The 19,289-nt window shown below is 45.5% G+C and overlaps 1 protein-coding gene across 2 annotated transcripts in view; it reads right to left on the reverse strand.

The window, feature by feature from the left end:
* Nucleotides 1-19,289, reverse strand: part of LOC141259038 (beta-galactoside alpha-2,6-sialyltransferase 1-like) — a 120,775-nt gene that overhangs the window by 71,120 nt on the left and 30,366 nt on the right. The window contains exon 1 of one of the 2 annotated variants that reach the window (XM_073674453.1): nt 18,624-18,770. The exons of the other annotated variant lie outside the window; for it this stretch is intronic. The gene's annotated coding sequence lies outside the window, so the exon portion shown is untranslated. Of the gene's footprint in view, nt 1-18,623; nt 18,771-19,289 lie in introns of those variants that run through there. 2 annotated transcript variants of the gene reach the window in all.

Consider the following 19,289-nt stretch of genomic DNA (forward strand, 5'->3'; position numbering starts at 1 on the left):
CCTGTATGGTTGCTTGCTCCATCTCATCGTGCTCTGCCTGCAATGCATCCTCTTTGATTGTGAGCAGAGAGCGTTTCTGAAGACAGAGAAGTGGGATGGTGACGTTAATTATGGCGTCACCATCTTGGTGGAGTCCTCAAAGTTTTGGAGGATGGTACATATGTCTGATATCCATGTCCTGATGTGTGGAGTCTGAACTGAATACCGATGGCCTTGTTGATGCTGGTAGTCAACAACTGCCCTCTTCTGCTCATAAATCCTTTGCAACATCTGCAATGTAGAGTTCCATCGCGTGGGGACATCACACACCAATCTGTGAGCCGGAAGCTGCAAACGCTGCTGAAACATGACGGCGGAAGCTGTAGGTGACTTTCTAAAATGGGCACACAGGTGGCGTACTTTAACAAGCAGATCCGGCAGCTCCGGGTACGATTTGAGAAATCCCTGAACCACGAGGTTAAGCACATGGGCCAGGCATGGTATGTGTGTGAGCTTGCCTCGCCTCATAGCTGCCACCAGGTTCCGGCCATTGTCACACACGACCATGCCTGGCTGTAGGTTCAGCGGTGTGAGCCACAGATCTACATGCTCTTTCAGAGCTGTCCACAACTCTTCAGCATTGTGCGGTTTGTCACCAAGCATATTAGCTTCAACACAGCCTTCTGCCGCTTGGGCGAGGCAGTGCTGCGGTGCTTCCAGCTTGTGAATGATGTAGTCATTTTGGAGATGGAGGCTGAAGAGGAGGAGGCGGCTGAGGAGAATGAAGTGCAGGTACTGTAGACTGTGGGGGCAACCCTGGTTGACCTAGGGCCTGAAATCCTTGGCGTCGGGAGATAGTGTTCTGTCCCAAGGTCCAACTGGGTCCTGGCTTCCATTATGTTAACCCAGTGAGCCGTCAGCGAGATGTACCGTCCCTGCCCACAAGCACTTGTCCACGTGTCCGTGGTTAGGTGGACTTTCCTGGTAACTACGTTGTTGAGGGCACGGCTAATGTTTTGGGACACGTGCTTGTGTAATGTGGGATGGCACACCAGGAGAAATAGTGGCGGCTGGGGACCGAGTACCGAGGAACGGCTGCCGCCATCAAGTTGCGGAATGCTTCCGTCTCCACAAGCCTAAAAGGCAACATTTCGAGCGCAAGCAGTCGTGAAATGTTTGAATTTAGGAGTGGCCTGTGGGGCGTTGGCTGTGTATTTGAGCTTACACTCCAAGGACTGAGGTATGTACAACTGAACGCTGTGCTGGGACAAGGACGTGGACGTGCTTTCTGATGCTGCTACTTGAGAGTTGCAATGACAGGTGCAGGACAGGAGGCATCTTCGCATGCACCATGGACAGGGGTTTGGCTTGCATGTACAACAGCGGAAGAAGCAGTGGTGCCACCCGCAGACACTGTTCCTGGACCCTGGGGTTTGGCCCACAAAGTCGGGTACTTGTCTGCCATGTGCCTGATCATGCTGGTGGTGGTCAGGCTGGTAGTTTTGCCGCCCCTGCTGATGATGGCCTGGCAGGTGGTGCAAATGGCCTTTTTGGGATTATCAGCAGAGTCTTTAAAAAACAACCAGACTCGGGAAGAGCTAACAGTTGTACTGGCAACTTCCTTTGTGTTGGTGTTGCGGGGAATGGTTGCCTGCCTTCTGTCTGCCGCCACCACATTGCTTCTTCATGCCTGTTGGGGTGCTCTGCCTCCCTCCCCCTGTGTGCTGCTTTCCTCTCTCTGCATGCCAGGTTGGGTCAGTTACTATATCATCCACCACCTCGTCTTCCACTTCCGCACCCTGGTCCTCCTCCTGACTTTCTGGCAATTGTGTCTCATCATCGTCCACCTCTTGTGACACTTTCTCACCATCGCCTTCGTGTGACCGTGGCTGCTCAAATATTTGGGCATCGCTACATGAGATCTCCTCTTGCCCTGCTTCAAGTGGACAGGGCGAGAGGCCCGAATCTATAAATGGAAAAGTGAACAGCTCTTCGGAGTGTCCAAGTGTGTGATCAGTTGTCTCCGAGCACTCGGCATGGTGGGAGGAAGGAGGATCAGGGTGAGGAATATGCAGTCCAGATTCATGGCTACTGAGACTTGACCATGTGGAAAACAGAGTGGTAGTGGTGGTGGTGGCAAAGTGACTGGAAGCATTATCCGCTATCCAACAAACAACCTTTTGACACTGCTCTAGGATCAATAGTGTTGTGCTGTGGTCCCCTAGGAATTGGGACAGGAAAGTCGGGCGAGAAGATGTGGGTGTTTGTTGTGGCACAATTTCAGCTTGCCCATGGCCTCGGCTTCTGCATGCACCATCACGTCCAGTTCCCAGTCCCTTGCCACGCACTGTGCCCATTTTAAATGGAGGACAATATTTTACACGCTCACTACAAATGGCTGAATTTGGAGCGAAGTTATATGTGATCCGTGTGACGGACAAACCACAGTTTTAAATACCTGGCCTGTAGGTAACTATTTTGAACAGCAAACCGGTGTCAAAAACTTTGGTGACACATCGAAAAAAATTTGAATGGAGGCCAGAAATGGCAGTATTTTCAGCGCAATTATATGTGACCCGTGTGATGGACAAACCACAGTTTTAAATACCTGGCCTGTAGGTAACTATTTTGAAAAGCAAAATGGTGTCAAAAACTTTGCTGACACACTGAAAAAATTTTGAATGGAGGCCAGAAATGGCAGTATTTTCAGCACAATTATATGTGATCCGTGTGACGGACAAACCACAGTTTTAAATAGCTGGATTTTTAATGCTGTAATATGGAAATGACCTGGCTGTATTCTACAGTGCCAACAAGCAAATGGTGCAGAAAAACGGTGTTCTCTGGATTGCTTTTTAAGCAAATAATGAGGATTAAGATCCAAAAAAAAATTATTCCTGGCCCCTGAAACCTGGGCCTTTGTCTAGAAATATCTAACAGCAGCAGAAGGCAGAACTGGAATGGAGCCTCTTGTGCTATATGCACTGCAGTCTACTATATACACTGCCTGACTGATATCTCTGCAGATGGATTAGTCCTCAGGAGGACTGTTTGTTGAGATGGATATGTGTAATATACTTGTTTTCACCCTACACTACCTAATACACAACCAAATCTCTCCCTAGCTCAGCAGCACCTCTCCCTACACTGCCTGATTGTGTAGTAGACTGACGAGCAAAGCGGCACCAGGTCTGATATAGACCTGATGACGCTGTGCGGCCAGCCAATCACTGTAATGCCACAACCAACATGGCTGCGGCATTACAGTGAGTAGCAGGCAATCTCTGCTTGTTGATTGGCACTCTAAAGAGCGCCAAACATGTAGGGAGGGGACCCGAGTATCCGCCCGAGCATCTCGCAAGTACTCGACGAGCTCTGAGCATCTCGAGTACTGAGATGCTCGGGTGAGTACCGAGTACTTGCGAGTTTGCTTGCTAATCACTAGTAATTAGTGCCGCCCCTCCATCCTCCAACTTCAACCTGGTTAGAAACTGTGTTATTTCCTGGAGGACTGTCCCCATGACGTCTTCAGCTTCTTTCTCCTCCAGCTCATCCATTTTTGCATTAATGGCAGCTAACAGTTGTCTGCGGATGTGTGATTTGGAAATCTTTTCTACTGACAACTTTATATGTTCTGCTACTGTTCTCAATAGCTCATGTTACGCACACGCCTGGACTGACTGGCATGAGCATGGTTAGTGATCCCACTGGACCATGAATTGAGGAGTGCCTGGAGGGGCGTGATTAAGTATCAACTCGGTCCGACCAAGGTCGCACGGCGGCTCAGTCGACTCCGTGAACCAGGGAGGAACCAAGCAGAGGGACCAGGTGCTACTCCAGGTCAGACCCCGGTCACAGCTGTTGATCCACACCGGGGAATGCAGGAACAGACAAGTTAGGCTGGCACACTGACAGGTGGGTAATGGCAGGCACGGGTGGTATGCAGGCAGGTGGGTACTGGCAGGCATGGCTGGTATGCAGACAGGTGGGTACTGGCAGGCACAGCTGGTATGCAGACAGGTGGGTACTGGCAGGTAGGAACGCAGGCAGGAAAGGGACCAGTACAGACTGGGATACAAGAACAGAGCCGCAGGTGCGGCAGACAAACAGAGCAGAGAAAAACCCGCAGGTTCGGTAAACGAGCAGAGCAGAGAAAAACCCGCAGGCGCAGTAAACAAGCAGATCAGAGCAAAACCTGCAGGTGTGGTAGACAAGCAGAGCAGAGCAAAACCCGCAGATGCGGTAGACAATCAGAGCAGAGCAAAACCCGCAGGTGCGGTAGACAAGCAGAGCAAAGCGCGCAGGTGCGGTAAACAAGCAGAGCAGAGCAAAACCTGCAGGTGCGATAAACAAGCAGAGCAGAGCAAAACCGCCAGGTTCGGTAGACAAGCAGAGCAGAGCAAAACCCACAGGTGTGGTAGACAAGCAGAGCAAAACCCGCAGTTGCGGGAGACAAGCAGAGTAGAGCAAAACCTGCAGGTGAGGTAAACAAGCAGAGCAGAGCAAAACCCGCAGGTGCGGTAGACAAGCAGAGCAGAGCAAAACCCGCAGGTGCGATAGACAAGCAGAGCAGAGCAAAATACGCAGGTGTGGTAGACAAACAGAGCAGATACACACAACATTCTTGCAATGAAGTAGCGAGTGAACACTAAACTCACAAACAGAAGTACAGAGACAATGAATTGGAGTTAGGTGCAGGTTCAGACACTGCAGGAAAAGGGAAGATTCGAACATAGAGACAAACAAGTAATGGGCTAGGACACTGTTCAGACAGGTGGGTACTGGCAGGCACGGCTGGTATGCAGACAGGTGGGTACTGGCAGGCACGGCTGGTATGCAAACAGGTGGGTACTGGCAGGCACGGCTGGTATGCAGACAGGTGGGTACCGGCAGGCACGGCTGGTATGCAGACAGGTGGGTACTGGCAGGTAGGAACGCAGGCAGGAAAGGGACCAGTACAGACTGGGATACAAGAACAGAGCCTCAGGTGCGGCAGACAAACAGAGCAGAGAAAAACCCGCAGGTGCGGTAAATGAGCAGAGCAGAGCAAAACCCGCAGGCGCAGTAAACAAGCAGATCAGAGCAAAACCTGCAGGTGTGGTAGACAAGCAGAGCAGAGCAAAACCCGCAGATGCGGTAGACAAGCAGAGCAGAGCAAAACCCGCAGGTGCGGTAGACAAGCAGAGCAGAGCAAAACCCGCAGGTGCGGTAGACAAGCAGAGCAGAGCAAAACCCGCAGGTGCGGTAGACAAGCAGAGCAGAGCAAAACCCTCAAGTGCGGTAGACAAGCAGAGCAGATCAAAACCCACAGGTGCGGTAGACAAGCAGAGCAAATCAAAACCCGCAGGTGCGGTAGACTAGCAAAGCAGAGCAAAACCCGCATGTGCGGTAGACAAGCAGAGCAGAGCAAAGCCCGCAGGTGCGGTAAGCAAGCAGAGCAGAGCAAAACCACCAGGTTCGGTAGACAAGCAGAGCAGAGCAAAACCCGCAGGTGCAGTAGACAAGCAGAGCAGAGCAAAACCCGCAGGTGCGGTAGACAAGCAGAGCAGAGCAAAACCCGCAGGTGCGGTAGACAAGCAGAGCAGAGCAAAACCCGCAAGTGCGGTAGACAAGCAGAGCAGAGCAAAACCCGCAGGTGCGGTAGACAAGCAGAGCAAAGCAAAACCCGCAGGTGCGGTAGACTAGCAAAGCAGAGCAAAACCCGCACGTGCGGTAGACAAGCAGAGCAAAGCAAAGCCCGCAGGTGCGGTAAACAAGCACAGCAGAGCAAAACCGCCAGGTTCGGTAGACAAGCAGAGCAGAGCAAAACCCGCAGGGGCGGTAGACAAGCAGAGCAAAACCCGCAGTTGCGGTAGACAAGCAGAGTAGAGCAAAACCTGCAGGTGAGGTAAACAAGCAGAGCAGAGCAAAACCCGCAGGTGCGGTAGACAAGCAGAGCAGAGCAAAACCCGCAGGTGCGATAGACAAGCAGAGCAAAATACGCAGGTGTGGTAGACAAGCAGAGCAGATACACACAAGGTACTTGCAATGAAGTAGCGAGTGAACACTAAACTCACAAACAGAAGTACAGAGACAACGAATTGGAGTTAGGTGCAGGTTCAGACACAGCAGGAAAAGGGAAGATTCGAACATAGAGACAAACAAGTAACGGACTAGGACACCGTGCAGACAGGTGGGTACTGGCAGGCACGGCTGGTATGCAGACAGGTGGGTACTGGCAGGCACGGCTGGTATGCAGACAGGTGGGTACTGGCAGGCACGGCTGGTATGCAGACAGGTGGGTACCGGCAGGCACGGCTGGTATGCAGACAGGTGGGTACTGGCAGGTAGGAACGCAGGCAGGAAAGGGACCAGTACAGACTGGGATACAAGAACAGAGCCGCAGACAAACAGAGCAGAGCAAAACCCGCAGGCGCAGTAAACAAGCAGATCAGAGCAAAACCTGCAGGTGTGGTAGACAAGCAGAGCAGAGCAAAACCCGCAGATGCGGTAGACAAGCAGAGCAGAGCAAAACCCGCAGGTGCGGTAGACAAGCAGAGCAGAGCAAACCCCGCAGGTGCAGTAGACAAGCAGAGCAGAGCAAAACCCGCAGGTGCGGTAGACAAGCAGAGCAGAGCAAAACCCGCAAGTGCGGTAGACAAGCAGAGCAGAGCAAAACCCGCAGGTGCGGTAGACAAGCAGAGCAAAGCAAAACCCGCAGGTGCGGCAGACTAGCAAAGCAGAGCAAAACCCGCACGTGCGGTAGACAAGCAGAGCAGAGCAAAGCCCGCAGGTGTGGTAGACAAGCAGAGCAGAGCAAAACCCGCAGGTGTGGTAGACAAGCAGAGCAGAGCAAAACCCGCAGGTGCGGTAGACAAGCAGAGCAAAGCAAAACCCGCAGGTGCGGTAGACTAGCAAAGCAATGCAAAACCAGCACGTGCGGTAGACAAGCAGAGCAGAGCAAAGCACGCAGGTGCGGTAAACAAGCAGAGCAGAGCAAAACCGCCAGGTTCGGTAGACAAGCAGAGCAGAGCAAAACCCGCAGGTGCGGTAGACAGGCAGAGCAAAACCCGCAGTTGCGGTAGACAAGCAGAGTAGAGCAAAACCTGCAGGTGAGGTAAACAACCAGAGCAGAGCAAAACCCGCAGGTGCGGTAGACAAGCAGAATAGAGCAAAACCTGCAGGTGAGGTAAACAAGCAGAGCAGAGCAAAACCGCAGGTGCGATAGACAAGCAGAGCAGAGCAAAATACGCAGGTGTGGTAGACAAGCAGAGCAGATACACACAAGGTACTTGCAATGTTGTAGCGAGTGAACACTAAACTCACAAACAGAAGTACAGAGACAACGAATTGGAGTTAGGTGCAGGTTCAGACACTGCAGGAAAAGGGAAGATTTGAACATAGAGACAAACAAGTAACGGGCTAGGACACTGTTCAGACAGGAACTGAATCAGAAACAAGATACAGGAACAAGCCTGGGAACTCAGCCCACAGGGTGGCGGAAACAGACTAGAAGTCACAGATACAGGTAACGGGCCTGGGTATACAGCCCCCAGGGTGAAGGAACAGACAAGAGACAAGACAGGACCTGGCAACTCAGTTGCACAGAACACACTGAAAGAAAGTGTTGCTCCAGCCCCTGCTACTGGGTGGAGGGTGTTTAAGTATCCAGTGACTCACAACAATAGGCTGGGGACGCATTAGGAGTGCGCACACAGTAACTATAAGAATCAGACAGTAACCGCACCGCCGCCCTAAGCAATCAGACAAGAGACATGCACACAGCAGATACTGGAGCAAAGTGTACAGCCAGGACTGATAGGTAAGATGGCGGTCTTGCACGGTGGGAGGTGGTAAGCCATGCCAGCATGCCCCCAGGGATGTTACAGCTCACAGGTTAACTGAAGAAGCCGCTCACTAATTCTGTCCATGTGTATTTCCACATCCATTCCTGCTAGTGAGTTTTTCTTTAGGGCTGGTGTACATATACGTTTTTTCTTTTAACTGGTGTAGCAGAGTTGAGTTGAGGTGCTGTGCTGCTGTGTTTTTCCAGACACTTTTCCTTTTCTCCCTCTACATGCTAATTCCCGATCAGGATTTCCCGTACGGGCCACCAATGTTACACGCACGCCGCTAGGTTCAGGTAGTGGCGAGATAGGTTACATGAATTCTTTGGAATCCTGGGGGAACCGTTACTCAGAGCGACTATAGACCATGTGCTGCAGCTTCTCTCAGGCACACAGGAGTATTGACCCTCAGGCACAGTCACGTAGGTTATTTCACTTGCTGACTAGACACACTTGACAAGAGTCCTCATAAACGGTAGAACAGTAGCACTTAATAAGAAGCCGCACAGCCAGTGCAAGTTAAGTCTTATGAGCAACAGGCTCCAGTGACAAACAGTACAGTTTCCTTAGCAGCACAGCAGTTCACAGTCTTCCCAGTAGTACAGGACAGCACAGTTCTAATGCAAAGGCACATTAATGAACACAGCATTCTTTACAGCACAGTTAGATGGAGGAGGGGTAAGGGTTTGAGTGAGATGATCCTTGTGACACCATTTCTTCCAGTCCTTATCTTTATGCATGACAATAGTCTGCACTGCTGGTTTAGGAACTCTACCTGACCTGTGCTTAGCTTCACTCCTGACTTGAATCCTTTTCACTTGCAGGGATGTTTCTGTGAGATACAGAACACACACACCACCTTTCTCCTAGGCTCCAGCCAGTCAGTGAACAACTTCCCCACAATCCCCCTGGGGCTCTGTTAAAACACTCCCCTTCTCCTGTGACTGTGTTAACCCCTCTAGTTGCCGGATGCTTCTGGAGCACAACATTTCCTGTCCCATTTGCTTGTGTTATTTCTAATAGCTGCTGAATGCTTTTAAAAGCAACAGCACTACTTCTGAATGTCACACTCTGCAACAGCACCACTTCTGCATGTCACATAGTGGCAAATAGCAGAGTTTTTGAATATGTAGTTTTATGGAAATTTAGATCGGAAACTGGCTCTTACCAGTACTCAAATATACTATAGAGACATAACCAGTTCAAGAATGGCTCATTTTCCCCTGTTCATTGCTAGCACCTTTTTAAGGTTTATTTTGTACATTAGGGTTCACTAGCTACATTAGAATTGTAACATTTTTCTCGTTCTAAATTTGTTGTTCAGATGTTCCAACAAATGTTGCCTTTGGTTATTCATGATATGTGGAGCCTAATTTTTATGCCATTTTTTTATTCTTTCCTGTTCTTTTCCAATATGAAAGGGAAAGTGGGATGAATATTAAGAAAAAAAAAAGTAAATATGTGTCTGCCAGCAACTTTCATTTTTTATCATTTTTTTTTTTAAAAATTCTACTTTTTCATTTATTTATTTTTTTAATTTATTTCTCAAATCCTCTTTCCACCTCTTAAGACCATAAAGACGTTTGGGGCGTATTGCAACATTTAAATACATTTTTCTATATTTGATTTTCCCTGTAACTGAGGCTGCTATATTCACTTCCAGTTATAGGGTAAACTCTGACTCTTGCCAACACCGTAGAGCTGATATGAATTTGTTAGCACCCAGTAGTTCCGGTTACCTACCTCCACCTAGTTTTCACATATAGTAATTGCTAGGATATGAGGATGAAATGCTGTCAGTGCTTCCAAATTTGCATACACAGCATGCATTCAGCACTGTGTATGCAACAATCAGGAAGGCAAGGATAGTAATAAATATTCTCTTCCTTCTTTATGGCGAGCCAGGCTGCATCTGAAAACTGGTTCCTTTCTCCCACAGCTATACAATCTTGTGCAGCTGCTTACTATGCAATGACGATTCAGAATGTTGCTGCAGACTGCCCAGATTCTTAAAGTGTATGCCCACTACTCGGGCTACAGGCAACCCCTTCTAAATTACTATGTTCCCCCTTATGAAATAATGACAGCTATAATCACCTGTGGTACCAGTACTACTCTAGCAGTGTCGGCACTGGCTCTCCCAGGGCTTGCGTGACATAACAATCTACAACCACTTCACTGTCCCCTCCTTTGGACAAATCAAACATCATGAGGAAGTCAAGGAGCAGCAGCAGCTCTGACTTGCTTCGGAAGTCAGTTATATCTGAAGGAGGGGAGAGAGAAGTAGCTACTGATTGTTATGTCACATTTAGTGCCATTAATACTGATGTACAGTATAGGATCAATATATAATATATTAATACAGTTTTGCTCAAAAGTTTACATACCTGGCAGAATTTTTGCTTTCTTGGCCTTGTTTCAGAGAATAGGAATGATAACAAAAAAAAATTTCTCCACTCATGGTTATTGGTTGGGTGAAGCCATTTATTATTAAACTACTGTGTTGTCTATTTTTTAAACTTAATGACAACCAAAAACATCCAAATGACCCTGATAAAAAGTTCACATACCCTGGTGATTTTGGCCTGATACCATGCACAGAATTTGACACAAATGGGTTTGAATGGCTACTAAAGGTAACATCCTCACTTGTGACCTGTTTGCTTGTAATTAGTGTGTGTGCATAAAAGCTGAGTGAATTTCTGGGATCCAGACAGACTCTTGCATCTTTCATCCAGCTACTGGTGTTTCTGGATTGTGAGTCATGGGGAAAGCAAAAGAATTGTCAAAGGATCTACGGGAAAAGGCAGTTGAACTGTATCACACAGGAAAGTCAGCAGCATTCAAACTGTGATTAATAAATGGAAAATCAGGGGCTCTGTAAAAACCAAACCACGGTCAGGTAGACCAACAAAAATTTTGGCCACAATTGCCAAGAAAATTGTTCGGGATGGAAAGAAAAACCCACAAATAACATCAGATGAAATTCAGGATTCTCTGAAAACTAGCGGTGTGGCTGTTTCAAGATGCACAACAAGGAGGCACTTGAAGAAAAATGGGCTGCATGGTCGAGTCGCCAGAAGAAAGCCATTACTGCACAAACGCCATAAAGTATCTCGCCTAAAATACGCCAAACAGCGCAGAGACAAGCCTCAAAACTTCTGGAACAAGGTAATTTGGAGTGATGAGACCAAAATTGAACTTTTTGGCCACAACCATAAACGTTACATTTGGAGAGAGGTCAACAAGCACTATGAAGAAAGGAACACCATTACTACTGTAAAGCACGGAGGTGGATCGCTGATGTTTTGGGGACATGTGAGCTAAAAAGGCACAGGAAACTGGGTATAAGCTGAAGGAAAGATGAATGCAGCACGTTATCAGCAAATACTGGAGGCAAATTTGCACTCATCAGCCCGGAAGCTGCGCATGGGACGTACTTGGACGTTCCAACATGACAACGATCCAAAACACAAGGTCAAGTTGACCTGTCATTGGCTACAGCAGAACAAAGTGAAGGTTCTGGAGTGGCCATTTCAGTCTTCTGACCTCAATATCATTGAGCCACTCTGGGGAGATCTCAAGCGTGCAGTTCATGCTAGACAGCCCAGGAATTTACAGGAACTGGAGGCTTTTTGTGAAGAACAATGGGCAGTTTTACCATATGAGAAAATAAAGAATCTCATCCACAACTACCACAAAAGACTTCAAGCTGTCATTGATGTTAGAGGGGGCAATACACAGTATTAAGAACTGGGGTATGTCAACTTTTGATCAGGGTCATTTGGATGTTTTTGGTTGTCATTAAGATTTAAAAAGAGAAAACACAGTAGTTTGACAATAAATGGCTTCAACCAACCAATAACCATGAGTGGAGAAAAAGTTTTTTGTTATCATTCATATTCTCTGAAACAAGGCCAAGAAAGGAAAAATTCTGCCAGGGTATGTAAACTTTTGAGCAAAACTGTATAAGATCACCTAGTCATGCTGTCTGCCTTTACATTCGTTAAACAATGGCTCGATGTAATGAGTCAGATGGTGACATACCTTTCCCCCTAAATAACCTAATCAACTTTGAGTGGTGTTATTGAAAAATGGAAGCATTTAGGAAGCACAGCAACTGACCATTAAGTTACAGAACTCATAAAGTCAGTGGCGGACATATCATTGGTGCAACCTTTGAGGCCGTACAGGGGCCCATTTCAACCTCCAGAGCAGGTGGAATTGTGCATTATGATGAGCTATTGGACTTCAAATGGCCCGTATACTGTTCTTGAGTTTGGTCCCTCTTTGTCTGTGTCCACCAGGGCATAAATAGATGCTGAGAAGGGAAGTTCTTTCTGCGCTTTCTGGAGTCACGACAAACCATTAGTATGGATAAAAATGTAGGTTTATTGTCTACGCGTTTCAGAGTTCATCGACTCCTTCCTCAGGACAAGCATATACCACATACCAGGATTTCTTGGCAGATATGGACCAAGAATTGGGTCCCCTAGCATTATGTGCCAGTGTTCTTTTAGGATATTGTGTATTTCATTACTTGCTGAACTAAAAGTGGTAATGAGATTAAATTCATGCTTGTTCTCAGGGGATGCAGATGCCTTGTGTAACAAACGGTCCTGACTAATGCTTTTTGTAGCATTAAATTCCCCTTTTATTAGCTTCCCTGGGTATTCTTGTTCCACAAACCTATTTTGTAAAATATTTGCCTGGGATAGGAAATCAGAATCAGAAGTACATTTTTTTTCTGATTCTTATAAATTGGTTAATAGGTATGTTTCTTAACCATTTATGATAGTGACTACTTTAATAATGTATGTAGCTGTTGGAGTCTACTTTCTTAAAAAAAATACTTTATTTTTTTATTTATTTATTTACAAATATAATTCTAGTTACTAGGTCATTTGAACTTGTATAAACCCACTAGCACAATTGTTAATTGCACCAATCTTTAGAACACAAGTAGCAATCCACTGTTTGGCTCTTCTTTTTCCCTTTTTATTACCAGTTCGCATCCCAAGAACTATGTCACGTCGATACTAACATATTTTATTTATTTAATTATTTGGGTTTTGGCAGATTTCAACATATGTTAATTTTCCCTACCTAGTAGAAAATACTTGCAATTTGCATATCTTCAGATGGTCCGTTCTAAACATGTGACCGTAATAGGCATGTGATTGCATACACCCCTTCCTCTGTTCTTTGATGGCTTTTTTGAATTTTTTTTTTTTGTGAAATGGAATGGGGGCCTGGATGGACACATATGGGGGCCTGGATCATGGACACACATGGGGCCTGGATCATGGACACACATGGGGGCCTGGATCATGGACACACATGGGGGCCCGGATCATGGACACACATGGGGGCCCGGATCATGGACACACATGGGGGCCCGGATCATGGACACACATGGGGACCCTGGTCATGGACACACATGGGGCCCGGGTCATGGACACACATGGGGGCCCAGGTCATGGACACACATGGGGGCCCGGGTCATGGACACACATGGGGGCCTGGATCATGGACACACATGGGGCCTGGATTATGGACACACATGGGGGAAGAAGGCTGGACACATGGGGGCCTGGATGGATACATGGAGGGGCAGGCTGGACACATGGGGGCGTGGATGGATACATGGAGGGGGGCAGGCTGGACACATAGGGGCCTGGATGGATACATGGAGGGGGGTCAGGCAGGACACATGGGGGCCAGGATGGATATATTGGGGGTTGGGCAGGCTGGACACACGGGGGCCAGGATGGATATATTGGGGGGCCCAAGATGGATATATGGGTGGGGAGGCAAGGCTGGACACTTGGGGGTGGCAGTCTGGAAAAGGGACTTAATTATTGTTTGGGGTCAGATTGAGGAACATACATTATTAGTTTATGGTGGCGAGTGGGGAACATTATTACTTTATGGTCCAATTAGGGACATTATTACTTCTGTAATATCATTTACTTTTTAGGAAACTGTTTTCCATGGAGGGGGGGGGGGGGTAAAAGCTGGGGTCCTGTTACTGTGCAGAGCGGCACTATGTCACTTTTTTTCTTCAACTGGTGTAATGTAGAAGTCAGGGGGAAAAAGTGGGAATGTGCTCTAGAAGAGATCAGTTATTGATAACTGTGTGTTATTTTCTGCAGAGATGAGTCCTGACTGGAAGAAGTGATGGCGGTCTGTGCCAGATGAAGAAGAGCGATGATGAAGGACTTCACCTAGAGATGTCACTGATGAGTCAGTGTATTACATGTACACTTACACTATACAATATATTGTATATACAGAGTTCCTGTGTATGTCACTGGTGACCACTGTATTACCTGTACACTATATACAGATCTCCTGTGTATAATGTCATCAGTGATCACTGTATTACCTGTACACTGACACTATATACAGAGCTCCTGTGTATAATGCCACTGGTTTTAATAACAGTGTTAGTATTGTGGTTTGTATTCATGATCAGTATTGTAGTATTTGGTCACTATGTGGTGGTAATATGTGGTCTGGTCATGGTGTGGCGGTTTTTGTTCCTTGTTTGTGGTATTATTCGGTCACTATATGGTGGTAATATGTGGTCCGGTCATGGTGTGGCAGTATTTGTTCCTTGTATGTGGTATTATTGGTGTTGGTACAGTGGATTGCGTTGTGTAAGGCGGTCATTTGTTCTCACTGATATTAACTAGGAGAAGGTTATTTCCATTAGGCCACAGTCCCATTATCAGTATTTGGTCAGTATTCGGTTGGTATTTTTTCTCAGGAGTGGGAGCCAAAACCAGGAGTGGGTGATAAATGCAGAATTGGTGACTTGTTTCTATTATACCTTTTCTCTGATTGTTCCGCACCAGGTTTTGGCTCCCACTTCTGAGAGAAAATACTGGCCAAATACTGATAGTGGGGCCGTGGCCTTAGAGATTAAATACTTGAACCAAAGCAGCAGAGATGCATTTACAAGGGTTCTCCGGTGAAAACAAGTAATCACCTCTCCACAGGATAAGTGATAAGTTATTGATTGGTGTGGTTCTGACTGCTGGGAACTGCACCGATTGGCAGAATGTGGAGCTTTTCTGCTCATTAGATTGGATGTGCAACTTGTCCACTGATCCATTCATTCCCTCAGTGGCTGTGAGCGCTGCTCTTTTTTGGAAGCCCCCAAGAGAATGAATGAGGCTGTAGTCAGACATCCCACCTGCAGCTCCATTTTAAAGTGAGGATAAGTGTCCTGTCAGGGATAAAACGTCCCCATTCTTCTAATCGTTGCAGTTTCCAATGGTTGGACCCAAACGATCAATAAGTGATCACCTATCCTGTGTAGCCCATGGATCAGTGATAACTTGTTTTAATCAAAGAACCCCTTTAAAGGGAAATTCCTATCTCTAAGATCCCAATATGTAGTAGGTGTAATAATAATAATATTAGCTAATATCTCCAATTAGAAATGTAGTATAGTTTTTTTTATTCACTATGTCTCTTACCGCGTGTGCAGGCATTGCAGGATCTTGGGTATCCATGGTTACAACCACTGATATAGTGACAGCTAGTTGCTAGTGGTTGTAACCATGGATATTTAAGGTCCTGCAATGCCTGCAGATGAGAAAAGAGACATAGTGAATCAGAAAAACTATACTACATTTCTAATTGGAGGTATTTGCTAATATTATTATTAACACACCTACTACATATTGGGATAGGATCTTAGAGATAGGAATACTCCTTTAATGCAAACTACTGTAATTGTAAATCCCAGTAATAGTGGCGCACAGTAGGTGTGCAGGAGCCGCCTATGTTTTACAGTCGACGCTCTATTATAACAGGGATAACGACTAACAAGTATTTGCATATAGCTGTAAGGTGGGCCCCTAGAGTCAATTCCCCCTGTGAGCCCCAGAGACCCCAGTCCGACCCTGAATGTAGGGTTTAGTTGTGTTTGCATTAGTAATTAAGGCCCCGTCACACTTAGCGACGCTGCAACGATCCCGACAACGATACGACCTGTCAGGGATCGTTGCTGCGTCGCTATGTGGTCGCTGGTGAGCTGTCAAACAGGCAGGCTCACCAACGATCAGGGGAGCAGCGACATCGTGGAAACAATCTTTCCACGATGTCCTGCTGCTGGTTACCAGCCTGCTGAAGCCGGAGCAGGCTGGTAACCATGATAAACAGCGGGTTACTAGGGGCACACGCGCACCTAGTAACCCGCTGTTTATCATGGTTACCACTCTGCTACAGTGAGCGGGAGGTTACCGCTCACTTTAGCAGGCTCGCAACCATGATAAACAGCGGGTTGCTAAGTGCGCGTGTGCCCCTAGTAACCCGCTGTTTATCATGGTTACCAGCCTGATCGCTGCTCCCGCTGGTCACACACAGCGATGTGAGCTGACCAGCGGGAGGGCAACGACCAAAAAATGGTCCAGGACATTCTGCAGCGATCAGCGACCTCACAGCAGGGGCCTGATCGCTGCAAAGTGTCACACATAGCGACATCGCTGGTGAGGTCGCTGTTGCGTCACTAAAACCGTGACACAGCAGCGATCTCGCTATGTGAGACGGGGGCTTTAGGCTAGATAGGCAATGCTGCAGTAGCTGGGACAAAGGCACTCTGATAAAGCTGAGGTGTATCTAACTCTAAACTTCTGTGTATCTCATTCACCTTTTCACTCTGTAGTTTTGAGGGGCACACAGTTTATTGTATGAGTGCTCCACATAAATGAGATTTCAGTGACACTAGTGTGGACTTAATAAATCTATGCTAGATTGTTAATAAGTACTAGGAATATCTGTATTTATACTAGTGCTTAATTTTAACACCCTACTGTGACTATAGCCTAGGGATGCAAAGGTCTTTAGTTATTTTATCAATACGTATTTTGTAGTGAGTTGTTGTAATACATCTATTAAAAGTAAATTTTTAGTTTATTCTACTCCAATTGGATAAGTCTGTGAATAGTTTAAATACTCACATTGGAGATAAAAATAGATCATTTCTTAGCTGTGAATTCAACAAAAAACAATAGTTTTAAATTGATGGATCAATTCTCCACTCAGACCTATTTACCCTGGGTTATCTGTTGAGATAATTGGTATGAAGTGCCATTCCTCTGAATAGGGACATTAGTGATTAAAGGGGTATTCCCATCTCCAAGATCCTATCCCAAAATGTAGTAGGGATAATAATAATATTAGGATTTACCTCCAATTAGAAATGTAGAATAGTTTTTCTGATTCACCATGTCTCTTTCCTCATGTGCAGGCATTGCAGGACCTTAGGTATCCATGGTTACGACCACTAGCAACTAGCTAACTAACTTTCAGTATATTAGTGGTCGTAACCATGGATACCTTAGGTTCTGCAATACCTGCACATGAGGAAAGAGACATATCGAATCAGAAAAACTATACTACATTTCTAATTGGAGGTATTTGCTAACATCATTATTATTACATGTACTACATATTGGGATAGGATCTTGGAGATGGGAATACGCCTTTAATGTTTCATACACTAAGTATAAAAAAAGCAGAATGCTGTATAGGAGACGTTGAACAATTCAATTAAAAATGGAATATACTGTATAAATAATTATACCAAGGGATCTGTGAAGAGCATCATGGAAATACCTGCTATCAAATCAATCTATACATAAATACCGCACGATATAAAACCGCTGCACACTTGAATAGACGAATAATATGTTAATATTATATATAATATGTAAGTCAAAACCAAGAATGGGTGAAAAACGCAGAAGTGGTGACGTGTTTCAATTATAATTTTCCTTTGATTGTTCCACTGGTTTTAGCTTACAAATACTGATGTAAAATACTGACCAAATACTGAACGTGTGAACGTGGCCTTTCAGTTCCAGCAAAGCGAATGGGATTTATAGAAATATGATAATGTGATGCCCATTGTCCTTTCTTTTTTACTCAGCATAAACTCACCTGCGCTGCAGGTTTCAAATCTGCAACATTACAATTTCTCTCGCGGGTACACTGAGCTTTATGTGCGGATTTTTCCCATAGACTTGTATTAGGTGCGGAAAATCCGATGGTAAAAACACACATGCGTTTTTAGTGCATTTCTGCATCAAATATGCATGTAATCTGCACACGACTGTATCAAAAAGGTTTTGTCAAAGCCAAATTCCAGGAAGTATAGAAAACAAAACAACTTTATTTAAAACATCACACACCAGCTGGAGACAAAAAACGCAGAGTCAAAAATGCAAGAAAAACAAATGTGATCCGCGCATGACTGTATCAATAAAGTTTTGTCAAAGCCAACTACCAGGAAGTATCAAAAACAAAGCAGCTTTATTTAAAAAAAAAATGACAAACCAACAAGAGACAAAATAACGCAACATCAAAAATGCGATAAAAACGCATGTAAAAATAAACCCACACAATGAAAAAACACAAGTAAACTAATTTATCTAAGAGGTCCAGAAATCTGCAACATCAAAAACTCACCAAAAGCGAGTTTAAGAACGTAGATTTAAGATATTAATCATCACAAAAAGAATCATAATTTTTCCTCGTCCTTTCCCCCCAAAAAGGCTAGAATATAGTTGGACCCCTGCTGTCAGTATTCATCTTCACTGTTTCCTTTTATGTTGAAATGTATTAAATGTGTGTTTTGTAGTAAAAGTGATAAATTACAAAGTACCTGATGTCATAAAATGGGAGGTGACTTTCTAGTAATACAGTTAATACTGATGATAATAATAATAATATTAGTAAAACACATATTACAGCACATAAAAGCATAACCTTATCATTAAGTGAGAACACACAAATGCACATAACCTGTGGCTGTCCAGCACAACAGTGCAGTGTTAGTGCGGAGTCCTGTGCTCAGAGGAGACGTTTTGTGGCGTTGAACATATCTTTTCAGTACAATTTCCATAATAGCGTTCACAATGGTGCGTATTCTTCAAGGAACATTCTAAAACTTGATTTGTCTCTATTGATCTAAGTGAACGCTGTATGGCCTATCCAGCAAGTATTCTGTGTGTGTAACTTGAGTATCAAGGATTGTGCACATGCCTTTTAATGCTTTGCAGCTATACATAGAACATAACACATCAAGTTGAGATCTGGGGTCAGAGAATTGCTGTAAATTATTACTCAGTCATATTCCAGCATACAAGATCATTGTAAGGTCACTCAAATGGAAATCTAAAATTGTTTGCACACCACAAAACCACACAGATCAATACAGTGGAGTTTTCTAGCAGGTCCATCGGTCGTCCTGATTTGTACTATGAGAAGCCATTCTAGCATTATGTAACTGCATATACAGTATAGAAAACCACGGATTTTCCAGTTTGCCAGTTTCGTTTCTGCAGATGACGTGAAAAAACTTTATCTGATCAAAACTTAAATAAGTGGTTTCTAGTTCACTATATTGGAAAGTTTATCTGGTGCGGGTTCTCAAATAGCAAGAGGGTGTGATCTACCTTAGAGCAGCCC

This window comes from Phyllobates terribilis, unplaced genomic scaffold (genome assembly GCF_046119375.1).
Source record: "Phyllobates terribilis strain yellow unplaced genomic scaffold, ASM4611937v1 Scaffold_3__8_contigs__length_932513732, whole genome shotgun sequence".
Taxonomy (NCBI): Eukaryota; Metazoa; Chordata; class Amphibia; order Anura; family Dendrobatidae; genus Phyllobates; species Phyllobates terribilis.